The 25,725-nt window shown below is 47.4% G+C and overlaps 1 protein-coding gene across 7 annotated transcripts in view; it reads left to right on the plus strand.

The window, feature by feature from the left end:
- The window catches only part of LAMA2 (laminin subunit alpha 2), a 3,430,794-nt gene that overhangs the window by 42,255 nt on the left and 3,362,814 nt on the right, over positions 1-25,725 (plus strand). The gene's annotated exons all lie outside the window — the stretch shown is intronic.

Here is a 25,725-nt window from a genome sequence, read left to right on the forward strand (position 1 = left end):
GACTATCTTGTAGCATTCCTTTTGTATTCAAAGGCAGAGGTTAAACGGCAGGCATTGTATTATGACAAATGGCTTCTTATTCTTTTTCCTAATGGAAACTGATGTTCAATTTTTTTCTTCTTTTACTGCAAAGTGTGTTAATTTGGCAAACAGGTGACAATCCTCCTGGGTTCAGGAAGTGTGAATGGAGAATGCTACATATGTAAATTCATTTTTTAACACAACACACATTAAATGTTGTAAATCAACTTTAAAAAGCAAGCAGAAAGCAAATAAGCCATATTGGTATTTTTTTCTTCTAATTTTGAACTGTGATGGATACAAAAATGTTAATAGGATCAACACAAACCAAGACACTTCATTTGTGTGATAAATATGCACAGAAAACAAAGTTCCATAAGTTATTGTTTGTTCGCTTCATACATTTAGCAGTAAAGATGCCAGCCGGTGCAGGTAAGAGAAGTAGGGAGGTGGGGCTGGGTTGGGGGGTTCAACAGACAACCACGAGGGGAAAACAAATAAAGGGCATATTATAAAGAAACTGAGTTAAGATTATCGCCGCTTTAGCGGCAGGAAACTGCCGCTAAAGCGGCGATAAGGGGTTTGATAATATGCCCTCGTGAATTCTCAATGGCATATTATCAAGCCCATTATCGCCACTATAGCGGCAGTTTAGCCGCTAAAGCGGCGATAATCTTAACTCTGTTCTTAATAATATGCCCCCAATTTTCCCTCGTCGTCGTTCTACGAAATCCTCACCCAACGCCCCACCGCTCCTACCTGCAGGGGCCGCAGCAGAAAGAAGCATGCTGTATTACCAATTTAATGGCCATTTCAAGAGGGCGTTTCAATGGAAAATGTGCTCACTGTACATAGCAGTACCCTACCACTCCTTTCCTTACTCATATATTTGGGCCAGTGTGCTTCAAAATGCACTGGTGTTCACGTGCTACAATTCTACCACACTCCTGCTGAATGGACATGACTCATTAGCCATACTTAGGGGCATTTATCAAGGGGGTTTATCTCCGCTTTTTTGGCTTTAAAAGCCAAGAAAGCGGAGATAAAATTATCTCCCTATTACCTAGCTGTCGCTAACACCAGTTAGTGACAGCTAGTAGGAGATAGCGACCATCTTGGGCCCCACTTTGCATGTCAGTGATATTTATCACTAATGACATGCAAAGTGGGCGTGCCAAGATGTTAGCGACTGGAAACAGTTGCTAACATCGCTATCTCCTATTACCAACTTTTGGAGATATTCGCGCTTCCAAAAGCTAACACCTGCCCTGAGCAGTTCTTAGCCATGTTATCCAATGGGAGGTGGATAACATGGCTAAGAGCATTAGCTCGGTAATGCATGAATATCGCTGACTTTTCAGCGATATTCATGCATTGCAGCCGTTTTTTATCGCATTTGCGATAAACCTTGGTAATACCAAGGTTTATCTGCGATAAAAATCGCCGCAGCTCAGCGGTAACATTTTGTCTCTAACCAAGCAATAGCGATAATTATCGCTATTGCTTGGTAATATGCCCCTCTGTGAGCTTTGTGTAGTGCTTTGTTTTTTCACTAACTCTGGGACTTTGGTGAGGCAACATTGATGGCAGCGACCCACTCTGAAAATTATTCCAGCATCACTGAATTTAAGATCGCTCTTTTTTGTAATGTCAAAGTGGCAAAGGGGCATATTAGCAAGAACCTCGTTATAATTATCGCCGTTTTAGCGGCAACTGCCCAAAAACGGTGATAATGGGCTTGCTAATATGCGTTATAGAATTCCAATAGAAGCCCAGATTAGATGTGCAGGACATCTAACCTGGGCTTCTATTGGAATTCTATAACGCATTTTAGCAAGCCCATTATCGCCGTTTAAGTGGCAGGAAACTGCCACTAAAACAGCAATAATTTTAACGAGGTTCTTGCTAATATGCCCCTTAGTTTCCCTCTAGGAGGCCTTCTTTTTGTTTTCTGCTTTGTGTACAGTATCGTCTCCAACCACCACATTATAGGTACAGTATTTTTTATGATTGGGAGCTGTAAAAAACAAAAGGCCTAACTAAAGGAATAAACGCATTCAGGAAAATAGACAAAAACTAAAAGAACATCAAAAGTGCAGCTCCTGTTTTGGAAATACATGCTAAAATCATAATCTTGCTGTAGATATGTTTTACTCAGACCGTGGGGCATATTATCAAGGGGGTTTATCTCCGCTTTTTTGGCTTTAAAAGCCAAGAAAGCGGAGATAAAATTATCTCCCTATTACCAAGCTGTCGCTAACACCAGTTAGTGACAGCTAATAGGAGATAGCGACCATCTTGGGCCCCGCTTTGCATGTCAGTGATATTTATCACTAATGACATGCAAAGTGGGCGTGCCAAGATGTTAGCGACTGGAAACAGTCGCTAACATCGCTATCTCCTATTACCAAGTTTTGGAGATATTCGCGCTAAGTGCGAATATCTCCAAAAGCTAACACCTGCCCTGAGCAGTTCTTCACCATGTTATCCAATGGGAGGTGGATAACATGGCTAAGAGCATTTGCTCGATAATGCATGAATATCGCTGACTTTTCAGCGATATTCATGCATTGCGGCCGTTTTTTATCGAATTTGCGATAAACCTTGCTAATAGCAAGGTTTATCTGCGATAAAAATCGCCGATGTGCGGTGATAATTTTTGTCTCTAAACAAGTTAGAGACAAAAATTATCGCTAGTTGTTGGTAATATGCCCCCGTGTTTTTTAGCTATGGCTTGTAATCCGACCAGTATGAATAAGACCACGAAAAGCGAGATGTATTTAGGCACTGAAACGAGAGGGAAAAAAAGGATGGTAATATGTGTTGATCTTTTAATTTATGAGGTATATACAACATTATGGTTATACTACAAGTGAACTCTGCAGTGCTCTGCGAAATCACCATCATAAGGAAATTATTTTAGACATTCCCCAGATTCCATCAACTTTTAATTCCAAGAATTAGCTCCCATGGCTGTCAAAAGCCAAGCCTGTTTCCAGACATCAGCTGGCTGTAATCACATCTGGTCCCGGCGCTCTCCGTAGGAGTTAGATGATTGATCAACATCATATGGTCTCAGGATGAGAAACGGAACCACTTCCATTCCACTTTAAAAAGTATTTCGTTCATATAAATTCCACCGGAGCGCGCGCACAATGTCAACGTGGAACACGAAAGCAGATTTCGTGTGTTCCGATGCTCAGAGGAAATAGGGATGTGAAAGGTTACGATCCTACAGGTGTACATTAGTAACATTTGAATTTTGTAAAGTTCATAAAATTGCGAAATGACGTGTTCCAAATTATGCGGCCGGTGAAAGGCTTCTGCTTTAAAGGAAAATCTTCAATTATAGAGCCAACTTGCAAGGTTTTGCTCAGCAAAAGAAACGAAGTGAAAAATAGGAATTTTAGAGCAGCTAAGTGGAAACGTGTTTTTTTTTAACTTTCTTATAACGTTTGCAGCGTTTGATGAATCTTCACAAAATTTCCCCCTAAATAGTGCTCCACTTTGCCTAGTTGCGCATGGAAAATTTCACAGTGATCTGTCAAGCCGGGGTTGAGAAAATGGTGGGTGGGGGGGCACAAAAATTGTTTTTACCTTGTTAATTCCTGTAGAGTTTTAGACACGACTAAAGCCCAAACTTCTGGCCGAAATAACATCAAATTTGGAAGAGCTAGCTCTTGGTCGAGAAAGAGCCCTTTTTGTGTTTCAGTAGTTTTTCAGCTATTACAGAAAAATCTAATGTGTATATCTAGTGGCGAGGACTCTCCGCGAATCCAATGCTGCACTTGATAAAAACCACGTGCCAACAGCAGTCTCATGATTGGCCAGCCGCAACCTGAGTAGAAAGTTTCAGCCGCCATTTTAGATATCGGGAATGGTCCCTGGTTGGGAAAATGAAATGAAATGTTGTAGAAGGGGGCAGGGTAGAGATACCCCCTGGGTGCAATATAGGGGTCCGTGAGGGACCCCTGATGGGCAAGAAAATGTCCAGATTTTTATTTTTTTCCATGTGTAAGTTTGCAAATTAAATAGTAATAGAGGCATTGTAACCATATTTTCAATGGTAATAAGACCCTCTCATTCTTTCTAAAGGATATGCTTTAGGTATTATAATTTTGATTACATCAAAATTATGTCAGAGGGGGCACTTTTGTATTAAATAAAGAATGTTAGCAGTCTAGTTGGTCAATTAAAATAGTGTTGGGTCAGAGGTCAGGGTTACGGACTCTGATATTAGAGGGCACAGAGGAGGGTGCAGAGGCAACACGTTCAGCAGGCAGTAAGGGCAGTGGCAGCACAATGGACCTTTGAGGGCTTGGGCATCAAACTAACAATGCATGACATGCAAGAGAGGCTGTGGCAATATAACAGAGCATTGAGGGCAGCAGAAAAGGCAGTGGCAGTATAACCATACATGCCAGCAATCCTGATTCAGGCAGGAGATTTCTGGTGTTTTTAAGCCCAAAATGGCTTTTTTTAATCTGTCTACTGCCAAAAATCTCCTCTTTTTCAATGGAAATCAATGGAGAAAATCAATTCCCCAGCTTTTATTTTCAAAATCTCCCTCCTTGCAAGTTCAAAATGATGGCAAGTATGGTATATTGGATCATGGAGGGCAGGAGGAATGGGGTAGGGACATGGACGAGGATAACAGAGAACAGAAGAGAGATGGGCAGGGGCACCAAACTGGCCTTACATGGCAGGCGTCTGGGGTTGCAGTAGCACAATACACTAGACAGGGCAAGTGGAATGACCATGAAGAACAGTGGACCATGGAAAGCAATAGAAAGGGGACAGGGCACATGGAAAACAGAGAGCAGCGGGGAAAGAGGCAAGTGCAACAAGCTGACAATACAAGACAGACAGGAGGGACAGTTGCAGCATGACTGACCATTAAGGGTAGGAGGGAGGGGGCAGGGACATGACAATGGACCCTACAAGGCAAGAGGGAGGCTATAGAGGTCTGGACATAGAAAACAAAGGGCAGGAGGCAAGGGGGTAAGGCAGGTGCAACAAGCTGACCATGAAGGGCAGGCGAAATGGGCACTTGAAACACGAAACACCATGGAGGGCAATAATGAGACTATAGTGGCATACACATAGAGAACAGAAGGAAGGTGCAAGGGGGTCGGGCAGCAAGATGACCACACAGGGCAGGTGGGAGTGGTGTGGCAGTACAGAAGTCCATGCATGGCAGGCTTGAGGGTTAGTGGCTACACAACCGCCATGGTGGGCAAGAGGGAGGAGCTGTGGCATGCACAAAGGACCATGGAGGACAGAAGGGATGGGTAGGTGCCCGACACAGACAAGAGAGGGCATGGGAAGAGACTTCACAACAGACCACACAGGGCAGGTAGAAGGAGCAGTTGCGGCACAGAGGGCAGAAGGGAGTGGAAGCAAAATGTACCATGGCGAGCAGGAGGGAGAAAATAGGGGCATGGAATTCGGACAGATAGGGTAGAGGAGGCAGGGACAGGCGACAGCCATCTGACCATGCTAGGTAGATGGGAGGGTAAGTGGCAGCTCAACAGAACACTCAAAGTAGATAGGAGGGGCAGTGGCAGGTCAATGGAACATGGTGGGCAAGGAGAATAGGGGAGTAAGCTAAGCCTAGAGGCTAAGTGATTTGCTTTATGTATTCCTCCGAGACAACCACACAGAAGAGGGAGCTTCGGTGTGCCTGGATGAGCCATCACTGGCAGAAAGGGAGGAAAAAGCTGGGCAAAGCCCCACTTGCTCCTGAATAGGCTGTGTCCCTCCACACAAAGCACTAAATACTCCCTGTAGGTAGTCTGGACCTTGGACAATGAAGGCCAGGGCACTTCAAAAGGGAAACCTCTAGAAGCTACTTCCCCACTTCCAGTGCAGCACTGGGTATAAATACTGGACCCCAAACACCATCACTTCAGTACACTTCTGGACCTGTGGATACACTGTTAGAGTGCCACTCTGCTGGACTACTGCTTTCCTGTGCTGCTGCTTTGCTGTGCTGACCTGCTCCCTGCTGCCCTCCTGCCTCGGTTGAGAAGGACTGGACCTTCAGCTGTTAAATCCTGTACCCCAGAATGACTCCAAGGGCTAGTTGGCTGGCCTCCTGAATTGAGCGTCAGAGACAGAAGGCTCCAGCAACATTGCACTTCACCTGGACTCTGTTATTTGGGAGTCTACCCTGCCAAGTGGTGCCACCCCGTCCTGGACCCTTGGAATTGGGCCTAAGGTGCCTTGCCAGGCTCTGTGGGTCGAGCGGAATGACATATTATCCTCAGCGGCATGGGGCAACCCAAGAAGAACAGACCCAACTCCTCTGCTCCATGGATTGGACTCATCACAGAGACCTGCATCGCTGCCACAGCCCGCATTGTATTCAGAACCAAAGCTGTGTGACCAATGTTCAGCGCTGTTCCTCACATCTCTTGCCGACTGCAGCCCTTACGACAATGCCAGACCCCTCAGCGTAGCCTTGCAGCTCCTCAGAACCGACACTCGACTTGATACTGCAAGACCTTATCAACAGGATCTTTGACGGCAAGCAACAGGACCTTGCTCTGCAGCCTCGCAACACTATGCAAACCAGGATTGAAGGTACTTTGTTCAGCTGGCCTAATGGGACCCATGTAGCCGGCCTGCGCTTCATCATGGTTGACCTGAAATTGTGAATATGTCCTGATCCGGAGTGACAGATAAACACAGTTGCTGCTTTACATCTTTTGGAGCTATTTTTACTAAAATCTTTAAAATGGAATATCTCTGGTTCTAGTTATTGGAGTTTTGTAATTATGGTCTTGTTCTATTTTTTTAAATGACTCTTTTTCTAACTCTGTTGTGGTGTGCTTTCACTGTATTGCTGTTTGAAGTGTTGTACAAATACTTTACACTGCCCTTGAGTTAAGACGTCCTGCTCTGTGTCAAGCTACCCGATGGTTGACCACAAGTTAATTTATGGTTTGCTTGTGACTTCACCCTAAGAAGATTTAAGGTTGCTGCTTGAGAAGGGTTTGACTCCCTGGACAAGTACCCCATGTCTTACAATAATCATGTGAAATTTTGAAAAGAATAACACAAAAATGTGCTTAATCATGTGTCAATCAAAACCTGCACTTAGCGCCATATGTTAGTGCCTAATGTCAATTCATTTCACAATTAAAAAAACAAAAAAAGCATGAGCAGCAAATAGTAACCACTAGCGTTCTGGTTGTTCATGTTGTTCTGATGCGCTTGCACTAAAACTTTGCCACTAACAGTGCATTTTTATGTGAGGTGAGAGCATAATTTCAGGAATTTTACGTAGCAAGTGTATCACAAAATTACCAAAATTACACAAGATTATACTATCATAACTGAAATTTCTCTAGGGCTAGCTTGAATCCTGGCCTTGCCGTTTAGCTGCAAGTCATGCGATTCTGTGCAAACCACTTGATATCTCTGTAACCCCTCTTAGTTTCACTGTGCCCCTCTCATGACAATCCTTATAAGTCACTCCAGAACACATCCGCACTAGCAAGACAAGGTTGGTGCCTTTTCATTTCCTTGTAGGCACGCAAGTTCCCTTTTTAGGAGTTGCACCACTAGCATAGGTGCCATCTTGGACCAAGGGTTTGCCCCTTCTAAGTGTTTTTAAATGGTTTATGCTTTATTACTCCCTTTGTTTTGACTTTAAGTTAATTACACCAGTAGTAATTAAGCACAGAGGAGCCTGAGTATGATGACAGAGGTTGCTGGATCTCAGTTTTAACTTTACTTTTCCCCAACCAGTTTTTTTTACTCAAGTGGACCACTAGTGCTGTGTTTGCCACTCCCTCTGAGACACCCCTCTTATGACGTGCCTTATAAGTCATTCCATAGCGCGTTCACACAGTGGATGCGCACAGCGGGTGCATTTCTGGAATGCTGAAGGCATGACCAAGGAAAGCCCACACCGGTCCCGGGACTGCGCCCAGTGCCCGTCTCCCTGGCTGTTAGAACCCTAACCAGCAACAGCAACTAACATACTCCAGTGAGGCGTTGCTGTCACTCAGACCCCTTGGTAAGTCAACAGATGGCCATTTACGAGTCCTCAGATTCCACTTGTCAAACCTGCAAGACAAAAATGACTAATTCCAAACTCTGGATGCAGGTTAAGGGATCGGAGAATCCACTCTATAGAAAGAGTAGCGAAAAGCCAGTGGCCCACTTAGGGAAGAAATGTGCCTTGGTGAACACGAGGTCCCTGGTGAAGTTTCATTTTGAATTTTTCGAGTTTCTAATGGCTCACCAAAGTGACCTGGTCTTAATCATGGAAACTTGGGCAGACCAGAACTCTGACCCAGAACTCATTGCAGCAGCACCCCCCTGGATATGATATCCTACGCCTGGCCAGATCCAACAAAAGGGGTGGTGAGCTGGCAGTAATCTATCAAGATCACGTCCCGATTGTTTTTACACCTAGCTGTGGAGAGGGGTTTGAAAGGTTACTTTTCAACCTAGAACTGACTAAGACACATTAATTCAATGGAATGCTGGTCTATCATGCCTCAGGGCCCAGAACTAGCTTTCCTTGAATCGTCTATTTTGAGTTCAAACTTCACCATTGTCTGTGATTTTTATTTCAACTTAGAAAACTCGTCAGATCCAGATGCAGAACAATTAGTAGGCACTTTAGCCTGCTTTGGATTAACCTAGAGATTTAGCGGTTCCTCCCATTGTGCGGGGTTAAGCTTGATAGGATTTTTTTCCAAGAATCCGTACATTACCAATCTGACCTCCATCCCGTTAGATGGATGGACCACTATGCGGTGAATCGGCAGATAGCATCCCAGGAAAAAACTCTTTTAGCACCCCTATAAAAAGGGTTTAAATAGAGCCTGCCATAAAATACAAGTCAGTGAATGTAATTCCCTACTTGCCGCCTGTTAGATCTGGGGGTCTCTAGTTGGCAATGGTATTCCCCTGTGTCCAAATAGGGACCCTTACTTCTAAGTCAGGATAAGGGGATTACACTCCTTAATAACCCCTGCTCACCCCCTTGGTAGCTTGGCACGAGCAGACAGGCTTATCTCAGAGGCAGTGTGTTAAGCATTTGTGAATATCCACAGTAATACAGTGATAACACTACAGATGGACACAGCACAGGTTTTATAAAAATAAGTATTCTTCATACAGACTCAAACACAAGACCACAAACAACAAAAATCCACAATACTACAATGGTTGGCCTAACGGCTAGGGTGCTCGACCTCGGACCTGGGGATCTGGGTTCGAGTCTCGGTAACGACGCCAAAAACCTCCTGTGATTCTGGGCAAATCACTTAATCTCCCCGTGCCTAAAATGAATGCGTGTCCTCATGTAACGTAACTGGTGCTATGTAAAGCGCTCTGATACCTGATTCAGTTTGGGTCTAGTTCGCGCTATATAAAACTCTGCAAAAAAAAAAGATTACTTAAAAGATGATCAAAGTCTCTTAGTTCAAGTTGATGGTAGATGAGACAAAGTTCTCAACAAAGTACCTGGATGCGTAACGCAAAGGAAACAAAAGGACTCGCAGAAGGGTAGTTGCATTGGTTCCGTGACCCGGGGGAACGGTTGCGTCCTTCCTCAATGCTTGCGCAGAGTAGGGGACTCGTCGTGAGGCTTACCGGTGCGGAGGTGATGCGTAGATTCTCAGCCTGCGGGCCTGTTGCGGTGTGCAAGATGGCGCCTTGATGCGATGCGATGATGATGCGACGATCCAGTTGCGATGTGAGAAGATGGCGCCCTTGATGCGGCGATGCGAGGACGATGCGATGACGCCCTGGCAGCCTTGCGGCGACTCTGTACTTTGGAGCCATGACAGGCCCTGCGACACGCTTCTCCGGTGATGCGATGGCGACTCTTTCGATGGTGTCACGCTTATCCAGCGATGCGACAGCAGGCAGCTTCGATGAACACACGCTTCCAGGGAGATGCGACGAAGGCTCGCTTCTCCGGCATTGCGATGATTTCACGCAAGTGACTGGAGTCAGAATTCCCAGCAAGGAAATTCAGGAGGGAGCTGGATGTGAAGTCTTTTGGCCCTGAGACTGCAGCAGGAGGCAAGCACAGTTCAAGCCCTTGGAGAATATTCTGTAGATGAAAGTCCATATAAAGTTCCTTCTCCTTTCCCTTGGCAATAAAGCAACCACTGCAGGCCAACCCAGCAAACAGCACACTGGCAGAGGGGCAGTCCAAACTCCTGCAGCTTCCTTGGTTCTTCTCCTTGGCAGAAAGGGTTCTTGTTCCAGAAGTGATCTAAAGTCTGTGGGACTGGGTCCCAATATTTATACCCCAAAATCCTTTGTTCTCTGAAGGCAGAGAGGTCTATGCCTAGTTCAAACCAGTTCCTGATCACTTTGTTGACATGACTCTTCTCTTCTTTTCATTGTGAAGGGCAGAGATATCAGCCGCCCCACAGAAGGTGGAGCCAGCACAGGGGGGGAAGATACAGCTCTGGAACACTCTGTTGACATGATTCCTCTTCTCCTTTCACTGTGCAGGGCAGAAACATCAGACAAGCCACAGGGGGTGGAGTCAGCATTGTAGAGGGAAGGCCCAGCCCTATTCAGGTCCCAGGTGCACTTCCCCCCTCCCATCTGGATGTAAATCTCCCTATTCACCACTGGGCTGTCCCAGACTGTCTCCCGGAATTTCCCCAGCCCTGTCACACACAAACCCAGACAAGGAATACACAACTCAGCAGAGGCGGGCTCAAAATGTTAGGCAAGCAAATACCTGCTTTCTAAAAAGTGGTATTTGCAAACACAGGATATTAAAATAAACTTTACTAAAATATGTATTTTATTATTCTGAGTTCAGGCATACTAAATTTGAATTTCTACCATGTTAACTGAGTCAGTTAGAATTGTAAGAATGTAACAATCTCGACTGCCTATTCTGGCCTATGAGAACAGGTAGCCTCCAATAGTGCAAAACAAAAATGGCTGTAATTCACTATGAGAACATGCTACACACACCAGAGCATGTTCTACCTTATACTTACAATGCACCCTGCCCTTAGGCCTACCATAGGGGTGTCTAATATGAAGCAAAGGGAAGGTTTAGGGACTGGCAAGTGGGTGCACTTGGCCAAGTCGACATGGCAGTGCTAGACTGCACACAGGCCTTGCAATGGCTGGCCTGAGACATACTTTACAAGCTGTTTCTGTGGGTGGCACAACCAGTGCTGCAAGCCCACCAGCAGTATTTGATTTACAAACCCTGGGCACCCATGGTGCACTGTACTAGGGGCTGACAGTAAATCAAATAACCCAATTGTGGAATAACCAATCAGTACATCAATTTACCATAGGGAGCACTTGCACTGTGGCACTGATTAGCAGTGGCACAGTGCCAAAAGCATAAATCCAGCAAAAACATATCAAAACTGAGGAGGCAATCCATCAAAAATGGAAGGGAGACTCACGTCAATGATGTTAGGTCTAACCCCGCCTCTCTACCAGAACCAGCGGATAGTGTAGAACAGATGGCAGAGGATTACTCCAATTGCATGAGCTCAGCCCTCGATATCATAGCCCCGGCTAAATACAAACCCAAACACACTAAAAAAACATCTCAACCATGGTTTGACGAAACACGCATTCTCTAAACAAGGCTGCCAGGGGCAAGAGCACAAATGGTGCATAGACTGCGAGCTTAGAGAAAAAAATTAAAACAATGTCTGGCTACACTTAAAAAGCTTGTTCTGGCTGCAAAATCTGACTCCTATTCAGAGCAAATCAAAACAGGCAGCGACTCCTAAAAAATATTTTTTAGAACTATCAAAAACTAACCATATGACAAAATAGCAATGCAGTAACTATGAGTCTACATTTTTGTGACTCATTAGCTAGTTTCTTTCATGACAAAGTTGCACCATTTTCAACACATTCACCGCTATTAGCACATATAGTAATGACAAAAAGCAGCCCTCAGAGAATATGGGCTTTAGGAACTTTAAGGCCTCTAAGTTATCAAGACAATTCGAAAAATCCATTCCGGCTCCTCCCAGGATCCTTGTCCCCATAAAACAGCACACTTGATATCGGAAACAGTATCACTACACCTGACAAAAATCTTTATTGCTCTGTTCGAGGCTGGGGTCTATCTTTCCCACTGGAAATCAACTTCAGTTCATCCTCTATTAAAATAGCAAATCTCAATAGGATGGATTTGAATAATTGTTACCTCAGCTTTCCTATCCTGTGAAGTTAATGGAGAAGGTGATGAACGGCAACTTCTGCCTTCATAGACACACACCATCTTCTGGACAACACCCAGTTTGGATTTAGACAAGTACTCAGCACAGAAACTGTGCTGGTGGAGGCCACTGTGGTAAGTAGGGTGACACTGGCCAGGGGGGAATGCAGCCCTAATCCTGTTAGATCTGTCAGCGGCCTTTGATATGGTCAAACATGTACATCTGGGTGACCGTATGCAGACCCTGGGGGCAGACTTACAGTCATTCCTCTTGGATAGGCAACAAGTGGTGACAGTCGGAGAGTTCACTTCAAGACCGTACTCATTGCCCTGTGGAGTTACACAGGAATCATCATTGATCTAACAATGTTAAATATGATTGTAAATCCCCTGGCCGCGCATATAAAAGCTTTCGATCTATCATTAGCATCTCATGCTGATGACACTCAAATTATTGTTTCACTTGCTAAAGACAGGGCCGAGTGTGTCTACACATTTAGGAAGTACATGAGCGCAGTAGGTAAATGGATGGACTGTAATTGCTTAAAATTAACTCATTCTATTCGGGAATAAGCATCCTTTTGGGCCCCTGTCTGGTGGCCACCCGATTTAGGAGTACTCCCCACCCCTGTGTCAAAGGTAAAAACCTTGGGGTGATGCTGGACACTGACTTGAAATATAAAGAACAAGTAAACAAGGTCACTTTAGTGTATTTTCATGCTCTTTGAGTGATCAAAAAAGTGAGAGATACATACCATTCCATTTTTTAAAAACAGTAGTCATTGCCCTTGTACTGACGAGACTTGACTTCTACAATAGCTTATACTTAGATCTTCCCACTGATCCATTGAAGAAACGTCTGACTCTCCATAACGCCACAACACGATAACTTCTGAAAATCCCTAAATTCCACTTTGCAAGAGCAGCCATTGGCAAACTCCACTGACTGCCAGTTAGGCAACACTTTGCCTTTAAAGCTTTCTGCACAGACTGTAAAACCCTTCATGGGCAAAGCTCTTATGACTTTTAGGAAATACTGAGGTGGACCCTGCTCTCCAGTTCTGCTAAAAATCTGGTGATCCGAGCTTTCAAATGTGCCTCTTGGGGTGGTAGAAGTATTTTCAAGTCCACTTCCCTACTCTGGAACCGCCCTGTTTTTTTAACTTAAAACAGCTTCCTCCGTCTCCATTTTTAGAAAGTCTCTGAAAACTATGGGGGAATATTAGCAAGAACCTTGTTAAAATTATTGCCATTTTAGCGTCAGGACACTGCCGCTAAAACGGCGATAATAGGCTTGCTAATATACGTTATAGAATTCCAATAGAAGCCCAGGTTAGATGTCCTGCACATCTAACCTGGGCTTCTATTGGAATTCTATAATGCATATTAGCAAGCCCATTATCGCAGTTTTAGCGGTAGTTTCCTGCCGCTAAAACAGCGATAATTTTAACGAGGTTCTTGCTAAAATGCCCCATGGTTCTTTGTACAGAAATAGGTTGATAAGTGCATTCTGTATCCCTGTCTCGAACAGCGCCAAGACGGCTCCTGGTATTTGCTCGCGCTCAACAAATATTTTAATTAATTTATAAATGTAAATATGTGAATTGTACTTAGTGTAATTTTGAGATGACAATCCCCTCTTGGGGTGCATGCTCCTGTATCATCTCACAACAATCCCCATAAAAAAACGCACTTCATTTCATTTTGCCAACTAGGTTTGCACTGTGTACATTCAAAATCACACATAAAGTATAAATTGCTTCCTTTCATCTTGTGAAAATACTATATTTCTGCAGCTACATTGTGACAATGTGCGTGATTGAACATCTTACCTTCTTTCTTCTAAGGGTCAGCAGGAAAGCTAGTATACTGTTTATGTAAAGCTTAATCTATAAGAAACTTTAGCTCAATCTCTGCATTGCTCTTGGCAGCATTAGTTGAACAAATATGCAGGCTTGGTACAATTGACAACTTCTAGAATTTAGCAGTGATGTGACCTACTGTGCCTTAACTTTTTTGAAGATTAAGGGTTGCTAAACCAACACATCCTGGAGACATGCTGGACTCCTTGTTTCACAGTGGTCATGTCTGCTCTTAGATTTTAGTGTATTAAGGGGTTGCGATAAAGTATTATTGGCAAGGTTTTTAAGTATTTTATACAGCTTTAATTTCTGTTAAGCTTCCCAACTAAACAAACAATTTGTAGGTATCCTGATACTCTCCTGTTGGACCTGGGGTCTCCAGATCACCTAGGGTAGGTAGCCTGGCCCAGTGTAAGACAGTCAAACCAAGAGGCAAAAGTGTAAAGCTTGTGTCACACCCCTACAGTAACCTAGCATCCATCCATTCCAAAAATGACACTACACCACTTCTTTTTAGGAAAATAAGAGCTGTTTTATAAAAATATTCTGTTGTTAGGTTTCTTTTCAATAAGGTTCTCAGTTGCTTCTCAATTTAATAAATTAACATTTTAAACATTTCTATTGGGTCACTTGTAATTATAAAATCAGGTCATGACATTAGATCTCATTACTTAGACGAATCTTGGTTTGTCATAGCATTAGTTTGTTGGGTAACTTGTGAAAATCCAATTCTATCAAGGATTCATTTCCACACAAAAAGGAATGAGAGTCACAGGCCAGATAGGCCACTCTGTAGCAAGTCACACATTAAGATACCAAGCAACTGTAAGCATCAATAACCAAGCAGCAGAATGCCTAGAAGTAGAAGCATAAAGTTATTAGTGCAATACACTCGCGAAATAAAGGCAGTTCAGGAATTAATTTGGCAGTATAGTGTGGTTCACACTGTTAGACAACCATAACTTCTCATTGCTTTAAACCCACCAACATGCCCCCACTTGGATATTTCACCAATTGCCAATTCTACGACAGCTGCCGGCAGCCAGTGTCAGTTTCTCAGCACTCAGAGCCTTCGTAGCATGGGAATCCCTACAGTGCCACCCTGTTGGTCTCCTTCCCCTGGGCCCACCATTCACTCACTCCTTCCGGGGCCAGGGAGTCTGATCCGTTCAAATCCGGCAGAGATCTCTGTGTGCGGTGCCTCCCCTCTCACTAAGCCCAACACCCTGCTTACTTCCAGGCGTGAGGCTCAGTCAGGCTCTGTCAGGCGTACCACCGATCCCGGTACTCCGAGGGATCAGGGTTCCTCGGTCACGGCTGACAGTTAAATCAATGGAGGCAGGTCGCGCTCCGATTTCGGCCTCTCTAGCGCTCTCCGCTCACTTTTCCTACACGCCTGCGCTGAGGGTCAACTCCTCCCTCGAGTCCTCCAGCCCCGCCTTACCCCTTCCGGCGCTCTTCCTACCAACGCCGGCCGGGGCTCTTGTCAGACCTCCGTATCCTGGCAACCAGTCCTGAGGCGGTGTTCGCTTCCTGTCAGCGCCGGCTCTGAGGATCCTCACCGCAGGGGGACCGGCACACCAATGATGCCCACAGCGCACCCACAGCGCACACACCTCCGAGGCTCAACCCGGGCTGGCGGCGGTAAATCCCCTGGGACGCAGAGAGCGCGGGACAGCCCAGAGTCTACGGCGATGACACCACCCAATGGTCAATACGAGGGTAAGCTCCAGACGAGACAGCTGAGAAGCTGGTTGCGCAAGGTTCCAGGTGACAGCAAGGGCAAAGGGAATGGGGGGGGAAGTCTCGTTTGCTAAGGGAACCCACTGCTCTTTCACTAAAGTCTACCGGTTAGGGAGCTGACTCTTCAGGTGTGCCCGACTTCTTGGCAATAATCCGATTTTAGACAGTTCCTGCCCCTCTTACTTGTAGGTTCCACCTGGATCTGATCCAGCGCTCCTTGTTGGGGAAAAGGACACTCTTCACAGGTACCTCACAAAAGACATAAGGAGACAGCTCCGCCGGGTCAGATTTTTGGATGAGGGAGGGCGTCAGGCAGTGAAGGTAAGCAGCCCCCAGAGGCTGTCAGATCTTTTTCCACGCGCCCATCTCCTCACACCTCAGCCTGGACCTCAGCTTGCTCTTGCCCGGTGTGTCCTCTTACTCCCCTCACTCCGCACAAAATGGCCGCACAACATTCCAATATTTATAGCCCAGGCCCAGAGGGTCTAGAGTGGACCAGAAAGTTCTGGAACTCCTCATAATACCCAATGGCACCAGGTTCTGAGGTAACAGTTGTGACAGTTGGAAGCCACTATTTTGTGGGTCTTGTAGATTGAGTCAGAAAGGCACCTAGGATAGAAAAACTATAAGGTCAAAGAGTACCTAACCCCTAGATCAACATCCAAAAGTTTCAGTGGACATAAAAATGAAAGGATATGAGGGGCAAAAAGGGGACAAAAATAAATAAATGACAGGAGGGACCACCCAAAGGGCTGACAGGTCTAACACGCGTCCCCCAGCTGAAAGTGGGGAGAGCTACCCAACCCCTTGGGAGTCCTCATCACTAAGGCGGAAATACCTAGAGAGACCGTCTGCATTGGCGTGGTCCACTCCAGGCCGATGTTCCACCCGGAAGTCCGTTCCCTGTAGGGAGATGGACCATCTCAACAACTTGGGATTTTCTCCCTTCATTTGCATCAGCCAACGAAGGGGTCAGTGGTCGGTCAGAACCAGGAAGTGCGAGCCAAACAGGTATGGGCGCAACTTCTTCAGAGCCCATACCACTGCAAAGGCTTCCCGCTCAATTGCACTCCACTTCTGTTCCCGGGGAAGCAGTCTCCTAGACAGGAAGACAACAGGCTGATCCAGACCCTCTTCATTGAGTTGCGATAACACTGCCCCAATGCCATGCTCTGATGCGTCTGTCTGGACAATGAATTCCTTGGAGAAATCCGGGGCCCTCAGGACCGGTGCTGCACACATTGCTTGTTTCAGCTTCTCAAAGGCTTGCTGACAAGCCTCCGTCCAGACTACCCGTCGAGGTTGTTTCTTAGATGTGAGCTCAGGGAGGGGTGCTACAATAGTGCCATACCCCTTCACAAAGCGACGGTAGTAACCTGTGAGGCCCAGGAAAGCTCGGACCTCAGTTTGGGTCTTGGGGGGCTCCCAGGCCATGATTGCCTCAATATTTGCCTGGCGGGGCTGCACCGCTCCCCTGCCCACCAAGTGGCCCAGGTACACAACCGACCCCTGCCCGATTTGACATTTACTGGCCTTGATTGTCAAGTCAGCCTGTTTCAGGGCCTGGAGAACAGCTTGTAAGTGACACAAATGGTCCTCCCAACTGCTGCTGAAGACAGCAATGTCATCCAGATAAGCAGCGGAGAAAGCCTCCATTCCAGAGAGGACCCTGTTCACCAGCCGCTGAAAGTGGCAGGGGCGTTCTTGAGCCCAAAGGGCATCACACAGAACTGGTAGTGGCCCTCAGGCATGGAGAAGGCTGACCTTTCCTTTGCTCCATCTGTAAGGGAGATCTGCCAGTACCCTGAAGTAAGGTCAAAGGTACTCAGGTATTGGGCAGCTCCCAGCCGGTCAATAAGTTCATCCGCCCTAGGGATCGGATGTGCATCAGTCTTGGTCACTGAGTTCAGTCCCCGGTAATCCACACAGAACCTCAGTTCTGGAGTGGTGCCCGGTGGGGCAGCTTTTGGTACTAGAACCACCGGACTGGACCAGGGGCTACTGGAAGGTTCAATGACTCCTAGCTCCAGCATCTTGGCAACTTCACTGTGGATGCTGGCCTTCACCTTGTCTGACAGCCGGTAGGTCTTAGACTTCACTGGTGGGCTGTCTCCTGTGTCCACATCATGGGTACACAGGTGGGTCCTTCCCTGGACAAGGGAGAACAACGAGGAGTACTGCTCCAAGACCTGGCGGCAGTCCTCTCGCTGCTCAGGAGTTAGGGATGGGGAGAGAATCACTCCCTCCACCGACCCATCCTTTTCCTGAGACGAAAAGAGATCAGGAAGAGGCTCGCTTTCCGCTTCCTCTGCTCCATCAGTCACCATCATCAAGATGACCTCAGGCCTCTCATGGTGGGGTTTGAGGCGATTGGCATGCAGCACCCGTAGAGGCTGTCGAGGATTCTTAAGATCCACCAGGTAGGTAGCCTTACCCTTCTTCTCCATCACCTCAAAGGGGCCTGTCCAGCGATCTTGGAGGGCATTTAGCTCTCCAGGTTCCATCACCCACACTTTCTGGCCAGGCTCCAACTCCACCGGGTGAGCGTTGTGGTCATACCACTCTTTCATCACTGCTTGGCTGGCTTCCAAGTTGTCAGAAGCTTGCTTCCACAACTTTGCCATTTGGCTCCGGAAAGCCAGCATGTAGCTCACCACATCCTGGGGAAGCTTCCTGGGAGATTTTTCCCATCCGTCCTTCACCAGGCTGAGAGGTCCACACACAGGTTGCCCATACAGAAGCTCGAAGGGGCTGAAGCCCACTCCTTTCTGTGGCACTTCCCTGTAGGAAAACAGCAAACAGGGTAGGAGGACGTCCCATTTCCTCCGCAGGCTCTCAGGCAGACTTCTTATCATGCCTTTCAAGGTCTTATTGAACCTTTCCACCAGACCATTGGTCTGGGGGTGATAAGGAGTGGTGAACCGGTAGGTAACTCCACACTCCTTCCACATAGCCCACATGTACGCTGACATGAAGTTGGTCCCCCTGTCGGACACAACCTCCTTGGGGAAACCCACTCAGGTAAAGATCCCCATCAGGGCCCTAGCCACTACAGGTGCAGTGACAGTCCTCAGAGGAATTGCCTCTGGGTACCGCGTGGCGTGATCCACTAGAACCAGGATAAACCTGTGACCAGCTGTAGTTGGTGGATCCAATGGCCCCACAATGGCGATGCCCACCCTTTCAAAGGGGGTGCTAACGACAGGAAGTGGTTCCAGGGGAGCCTTCAGCTTCACCCCTGTCTTCCCACTGGCTTGACAGGATATACACGTCCGGCAGTATGTGTCGGATGCCACTTTCATCTGAGGCCAGTAAAAGTGGGGGACAAGCCGGGCAAAGATCTTTTCCTGTCCTAAGTGTCCTGACAAGGGAATTTCATGAGCCAGTTCTAAAAGAAAGGCTCGGTACTGTTGAGGGACTACCAAGGCCCGGGATGAACCGGGCAAAGGTACCTTCGGTTCACTGTAGAGGAGTCCGTCCTCCCAGTAAATATGGTAGTTCCCAGCAACGTTCCCTGCTGCCTGGGCTTCGGCCTGTCGCCTCAGTCCCTCAAGGGTAGGGCACTCCTGCTGGCCCTTACAGAGCTCCTCCCTGGTAGGCCCTCCTTCCACATGCCACTCAGCAGGGATAGGTAAGTCCTCCAGGGAGACTACTTCCCCCTCCACGGACTCCTGGTCCACCACCGCAGGTGGCCGATCTGTCTCATGGGGCATGGAAGCCGAAGCAGGCTTCTCCTGACCTTGGTTCTTTCCCTTTTTAGCAGCGGGCTGGGCAATTATTCCAGGCTCCAGCCCAGGCGAACTCCCTCTCCAGGTAGTCGCGGACCTTGTGCTTGCACAGTCCCATTCAGGTGTACCCAGCATCTCAGAATGAGTCCGGTATTCCACCTCCTTCCAAGCATTGTGCTCCATGTCATTCCCCAACAGACAATCGACTGGCACGTCAGGGCTTACGGCAACTCGAAGTGAACCTGCAACCCCTTCCCACTCAAATGGAACCTCGGCCACAGGGTAGTGGCCCAATCTGCCATCAGCCATCACGGCGGGGTGGAGTACATGTGGAATCACCTGCTCTGGAGACACCAGTTGACTCCTTACCATAGTCATACTGGCTCCTGTGTCTCTCAGAGCCTCCCCTCTTTGGCCATTGATGGTGACCCACTGCCCATACTTTACAGTATTTGAGGGCACCTGGATCTTAGGAACCATCTCCCGATCTCCCAGGGACACTAAGGTGACACCCGCTCACTCACCCCCCTTACCTAAGGGCAACTCCTCCCCGAGCACTACACTAGCTACTCCTGGGGCTTTTCCTCCAGTGGGAGGGGGTGGTCTCTTTGGGCACTTGACATCTCCCTTATAATGTCCAACACCACCACACTCGAAGCAGTGGACAACCCTTGTCTGCTGACTTTGGCCAGGATGAGGGTTTCTGGGCGGGTTAGCCTTAGGAGTGAATCCTGTTCCCTTTCCCTGGAATCTGTTTTGGGGGCCTTTTGAGAACTCCCGCTTTTTATCTCCCCCCTCCTTCTTCTGGGGGGCGCCCTGTCCGGCCCTTTGGGAATCCCCTCCAGTCCCCTTCGAGGACACCCGGGGACTTGCCCAGATGTCCGCCTCCTCTGCAAGCTTCCGGGGGTTGGTCAGCTTGCTGTCCACCAGGTGTTGACGCAGCTCGGGAAAACATTTCTCGAGTAGGTGCTCCTTGAGAATAAGGTCGTACAACCCCTCATAGTCTCCTACCTCGTTGCCTTGCACCCAGCCCTCTAATGCCTTCTTTGCGTAGTCCAAGAAATCCACCCAATTCTGTGTGCCTAATTTGTGACTACCCCTGAACTTCTGCCGATACTTCTCTGGGGTCAGTCCACACTTTCTTATTAGCGCCACTTTCATGGTGGGGTAGTGGGTCTGCTCTCCCTGCTCTAGGACCAAGAGTGTATCCCTCCCTGCAGGAGGCATGTACTTATACAAGCCACCCCCCCAGTATTTCTCCAGTATCCCATGGGCTCTTAAGGAGACCTCATAGGCAGCCAGCCACTTGGCGATGTCATCCCCTGTACTGTAGCTGGCGACTACGTCCTTTGGTAAATAGGGTCTGGGTTCCCTGGTCACATCCTTTGGTTCGCAGCCACCATTTTGAGAATTGGAAGTCCCTACTTGCAGGGCCTTAAAATCTAATTCTCTGAGGCTCAACTCATGAGCTAGCCTACTCTCTTCTCTCGCCTTCTCCAGTTTTGCCAACTCCCATCTTAACTGTCTCTCCTCCCTCCTATCCGCTAGTTCAGCTTCAGTCAAGCTTCTCGCGGAGACACTGCTGCCCTCTCTTGAGAGTGTTCTGGGACCTGTCAATAAGTTCTCACTCTCAGATTGGTACAGCATCTACCCCGATGACAGTTTCCCTGTCTGTCTCCTCCTCCTCCTTCCCATCTGGGTGAGCTGCCACCCACGCCCTCAAGCTGGTTTGAAGTTCCCCCTTCTTAGCACCACGCTTGAAGAACACTCCCATATTCTGACAAAATTCCCGGAGTTGAGCCACAGTGTAAGTTTCTAACTCCTCCAGTGCGAATTCCATTTTTGCCAAAGGGAGTTCAGGGCAGCCACCTGAAAGGAATTAGTTTGGAAGGTTTTCAGAAGCTACTTCCACCCACCACCAGGAGTAAATTTGGAAAAACAAAAATATAATTAGGGAGTCCGCTAGGAGAAAACTCCCGGTGTAGGTCTATGGAGTATACTACGTTACTATAGAGTGGACGCAAGCACAGCTCTATCCCACCACTGGACACCAATTATGTTGGACCTGGGGTCTCCAGATCACATAGGGTAGCCTGGCCCAGTGTAAGACAGTCAAACCAAGAGGCAAAAGTGTAAAGCTTGTGTCACACCCCTACAGTAACCTAGCATCCATCCATTCCAAAAATGACACTACACCACTTCTTTTTAGGAAAATAGGAGCTGTTTTATAAAAAATATTCTGTTGTTAGGTTTCTTTTCCATTAGGTTCTCAGTTGCTTCTCAATTTAATAAATTAACATTTTAAACATTTCTATTGGGTCACTTGTAATTATAAAATCAGGTCATGACATAAGATCTCATTACTTAGACGAATCTTGGTTTGTCATAGCATTAGTTTGTTGGGTAACTTGTGGAAATCCAATTCTATCAAGGATTAATTTCCACACAAAAAGGAATGAGAGTCACAGGCAAGATAGGCCACTCTGTAGCAAGTCACACATTAAGATACCAAGCAACTGTATGTATCAATAACCAAGCAGCAGAATGCCTAGAAGTAGAAGCAAGTTATTAGTGCAATACACTCGCTAAATAAAGGCAGTTCAGGAATTAATTTGGCAGTATAGTGTGATTCACACCGTTAGACAACCATAACTTCTCATTGCTTTAAACCCACCAACATGCCCCCACTTGGATATTTCACCAATTGCCAATTCTACGACAGCTGCCGGCAGCCAGTGTCAGTTTCTCAGCACTCAGAGCCTTCGTAGCATGGGAATCTCTACAGTGCCACCCTGTTGGTCTCCTTCCCCTGGGCCCACCATTCACTCACTCCTTCCGGGGCCAGGGAGTCTGATCCGTTCAAATCCGGCAGAGATCTCTGTGTGCGGTGCCTCCCCTCTCACTAAGCCCAACACCCTGCTTACTTCCATGCGTGAGGCTCAGTGAGGCTCTGTCAGGCGTACCGCCGATCCCGGAACTCCGAGGGATCAGGGTTCCTCGGTCACGGCTGACAGTTAAATCAATGGAGGCAGATCACACTCCGATTTCGGCCTCTCTAGCGCTCTCCGCGCACTTTTCCCACACGCCTGCGCTGAGGGTCAACTCCTCCCTCGAGTCCTCCAGCCCCGCCTTACCCCTTCCGGCGCTCTTCCTACCAATGCCGGCCGGGGCTCTTGTCAGGCCTCCGTATCCTGGCAACCAGTCCTGAGGCGGTGTTCGCTTCCTGTCAGCGCCGGCTCTGAGGATCCTCAACGCAGGGGGACCGGCGCACCAATGACGCCCACAGCGCACCCACAGCGCACACACCTTCGAGGCTCAACCCGGGCTGGTGGCGGTGAATCCCCTGGGACGCAGAGAGCGCGGGACAGCCCAGAGTCTATGGCGATGACGCCACCCAATGGTCAATACGAGTGTAAGCTCCAGACGAGACAGCTGAGAAGCTGGTTGCGCAAGGTTCCAGGTGACAGCAAGGGCAAAGGGAATGGGGGGAAGTCTCGGTTGCTGAGGGAACCCACTGGTCTTTCACTAAAGTCTACCGGTTAGGGAGCTGACTCTTCAGGTGTGCCCGACTTCTTGGCAATAATCCGATTTTAGACAGTTCCTGCCCCTCTTACTTGTAGGTTCCACCTGGATCTGATCCAGCGCTCCTTGTTGGGGAAGAGGACACTCTTCACAGGTACCTCACGAAAGACATAAGGAGACAGCTCCGCCGGGTCAGATCTATGGATGAGGGAGGGCATCAGGCAGTGAAGGTAAGCAGCCCCCAGAGGCTGTCAGATCTTTTTCCACGCGCCCATCTCCTCACACCTCAGCCTGGACCTCAGCTTGCTCTTGCCCGGTGTGTCCTCTTACTCCCCTCACTCCGCACAAAATGGCCGCACAACATTCCAATATTTATAGCCCAGGTCCAGAGGGTCTAGAGTGGACCAGAAAGTTCTGGAACTCCTCATAATACCCAATGGCACCAGGTTCTGAGGTATCAGTTGTGGCAGTTGGAAGCCACCATTTTGTGGGTCTTGTAGATTGAGTCAGAAAGGCACCTAGGATAGAAAAACTATAAGGTCAAAGAGTACCTAACCCCTAGATCAACACCCAAAAGTTTCAGTGGACATAAAAATGAAAGGATATGAGGGGCAAAAAGGGGACAAAAATAAATAAATGACAGGAGGGACCACCCAAAGGGCTGACAGGTCTAACACCTCCTAAAAGATATATTCAAAGAATACATGGCCTTCTGACACTCTCTTTCAGATCTGTGCCCATGCCCATACGAGATGCAAACATATGCACACAGATTTGCGCATGTATACACGCACACACTCAAATACACACACAATTTATACTTGGCTGATAGCATGCTCCACAACATCCATGGCTGGAAGGTAGGCTAGAGTGGATCACCTGTGCTTTAAAAAGGCAACCTTGAACTTCTTCCATCAATCAGGGGTTTATAAAGTGCGCTTCTCACCTGTTAGGGTCTCAAGGTGCTGGGGGGGTGCAGCTTTGGATCAGTTAAAGAGCCAGGTCTTGAGGCTCTTCCTGAAGGTGTGCAGAGTGGGGAGCATCTGATGTTGACTGGGAGCTAGATCCAGGTTTTTGCTGCAACATAGGAGAAGGGTCTTCCGCCTGCTCTGGTTCTGCGGATGCGTGGGGTCTCTGCCAGGCCGAGGTCGGCGGAGCTGAGGTTCCTTTTGGGTACATGGAAGGAGACTCTTTCGTTGAGGTATTTGGGTACGATGTTGTGGAGGGATTTGTAGGTGTGGGTGAGTAGCTTAAAGGTTACTCTCTTCTCGATAGGGAGCCAGTGGAGGTCTTGTAGGTCTCGTAGGTCCTGGGTCATGTGCTCCTGTCATGGGATTCCGAGGACGAGTCTGGCTGCGGTGTTCTGGATGGTTTGGAGCTTGTGTAGCAGGGTTTTGTTGATTCCGGCATTGAGGGTATTACCATAGTGCAGTCTGCTGGTTACGAGTGTGTGGGAGACGGTCTTTCTGCATTCAAAGGGATCCACTTGAATATCTTGCGGAGGATGCGGAGGGAGTTCAAGTAGGTGGAGGTGACCGCGGTGGTCTGGAGGGTCATTGTGTGGGAGGAGTCTAGAATAATGCCGAGGTTCCGGGCATGGTCTGTCAGAGTGGGTGGGTTTCTGAGGGCAGGGGGCCACCAGGAGCTGTCCCACACAGAGGGGGAGGGTCCAAGGACGAGGACCTCTGTCTTCTGCTAGTTCAGTTTTAGGCAGCTGTCGCTCATCCAGGCTGCGACGTCTTTCATTCCTTCTTGGAAGCTGAGTCTGTCATCGGCATAAGATACTATGCTGAGCACATGCTGTCTGACGATGGCGGTGACGGGGGCCATGTAGATGTTGAAGATTTTGGTGCTGATCCTTGGGGGACTTCCTAGCTTCAAGAGTGAGTCTAGAGGTATCATAATAGAGGTATAATATGGTGAGATTATCTAGTTTCAGTGGCCAATCAGGCAGGAACATGCATGAAACTATTTAGCAGCACAATAGTAGATTTGAGCGGTCCCATTAAGATTAAAATTGCCTCCATCAAGATAGCTAAGTACTGGTGAGCACAGGGGCTAGAATTACTTATCTGCAATTGGTATGAGACATGAATACTTTTAGTTTCTTGAGATGATGTGGTTGGTTAGTAGGAGGCTGATTTTTTCAGTTTGGCAATGTAGTTGACCAGGGCAAGGTTTTCATCAATTAAAAGGCAAGAAACTTGATGTTTGGGAACATGGTTGGACAAAAATCCACATGGTGAAGCATATTGAGGCATCTTTTTGGAATAGTGTAGAAAAAGTTCGGGATTGAGAATTCCTTTTTTAGAAGGGTTCATTTTCAGTAAGAAAAAAAATCGAATTCTTTCATCATGCAATAAATAATTTATACTTACAATACTATTAAATGTGATACTCTTAGGTAAAGCCTTTCACAAGCATACTGTAGTACTGTAGCCAGGAGATTCACATACACGTTGAAGCGAAGAGTTGAGAGGATGATTCAAGAGTTCAATTTCATAAATTGGGATCCTTACGGGAGGAATGATTGAAACCATTCAGAAAACATCCTTCTATTTCCTTATCCATTAGAGAACATATGGAAGTGAGCGATGGTCTCCAGTTGAAACACTGCTGAGAGTCATGGAATAACCACTAGGCAGGCACTCCATTCATC

This window comes from Lissotriton helveticus, chromosome 6 (genome assembly GCF_964261635.1).
Source record: "Lissotriton helveticus chromosome 6, aLisHel1.1, whole genome shotgun sequence".
Lineage (NCBI taxonomy): Eukaryota > Metazoa > Chordata > Amphibia > Caudata > Salamandridae > Lissotriton > Lissotriton helveticus.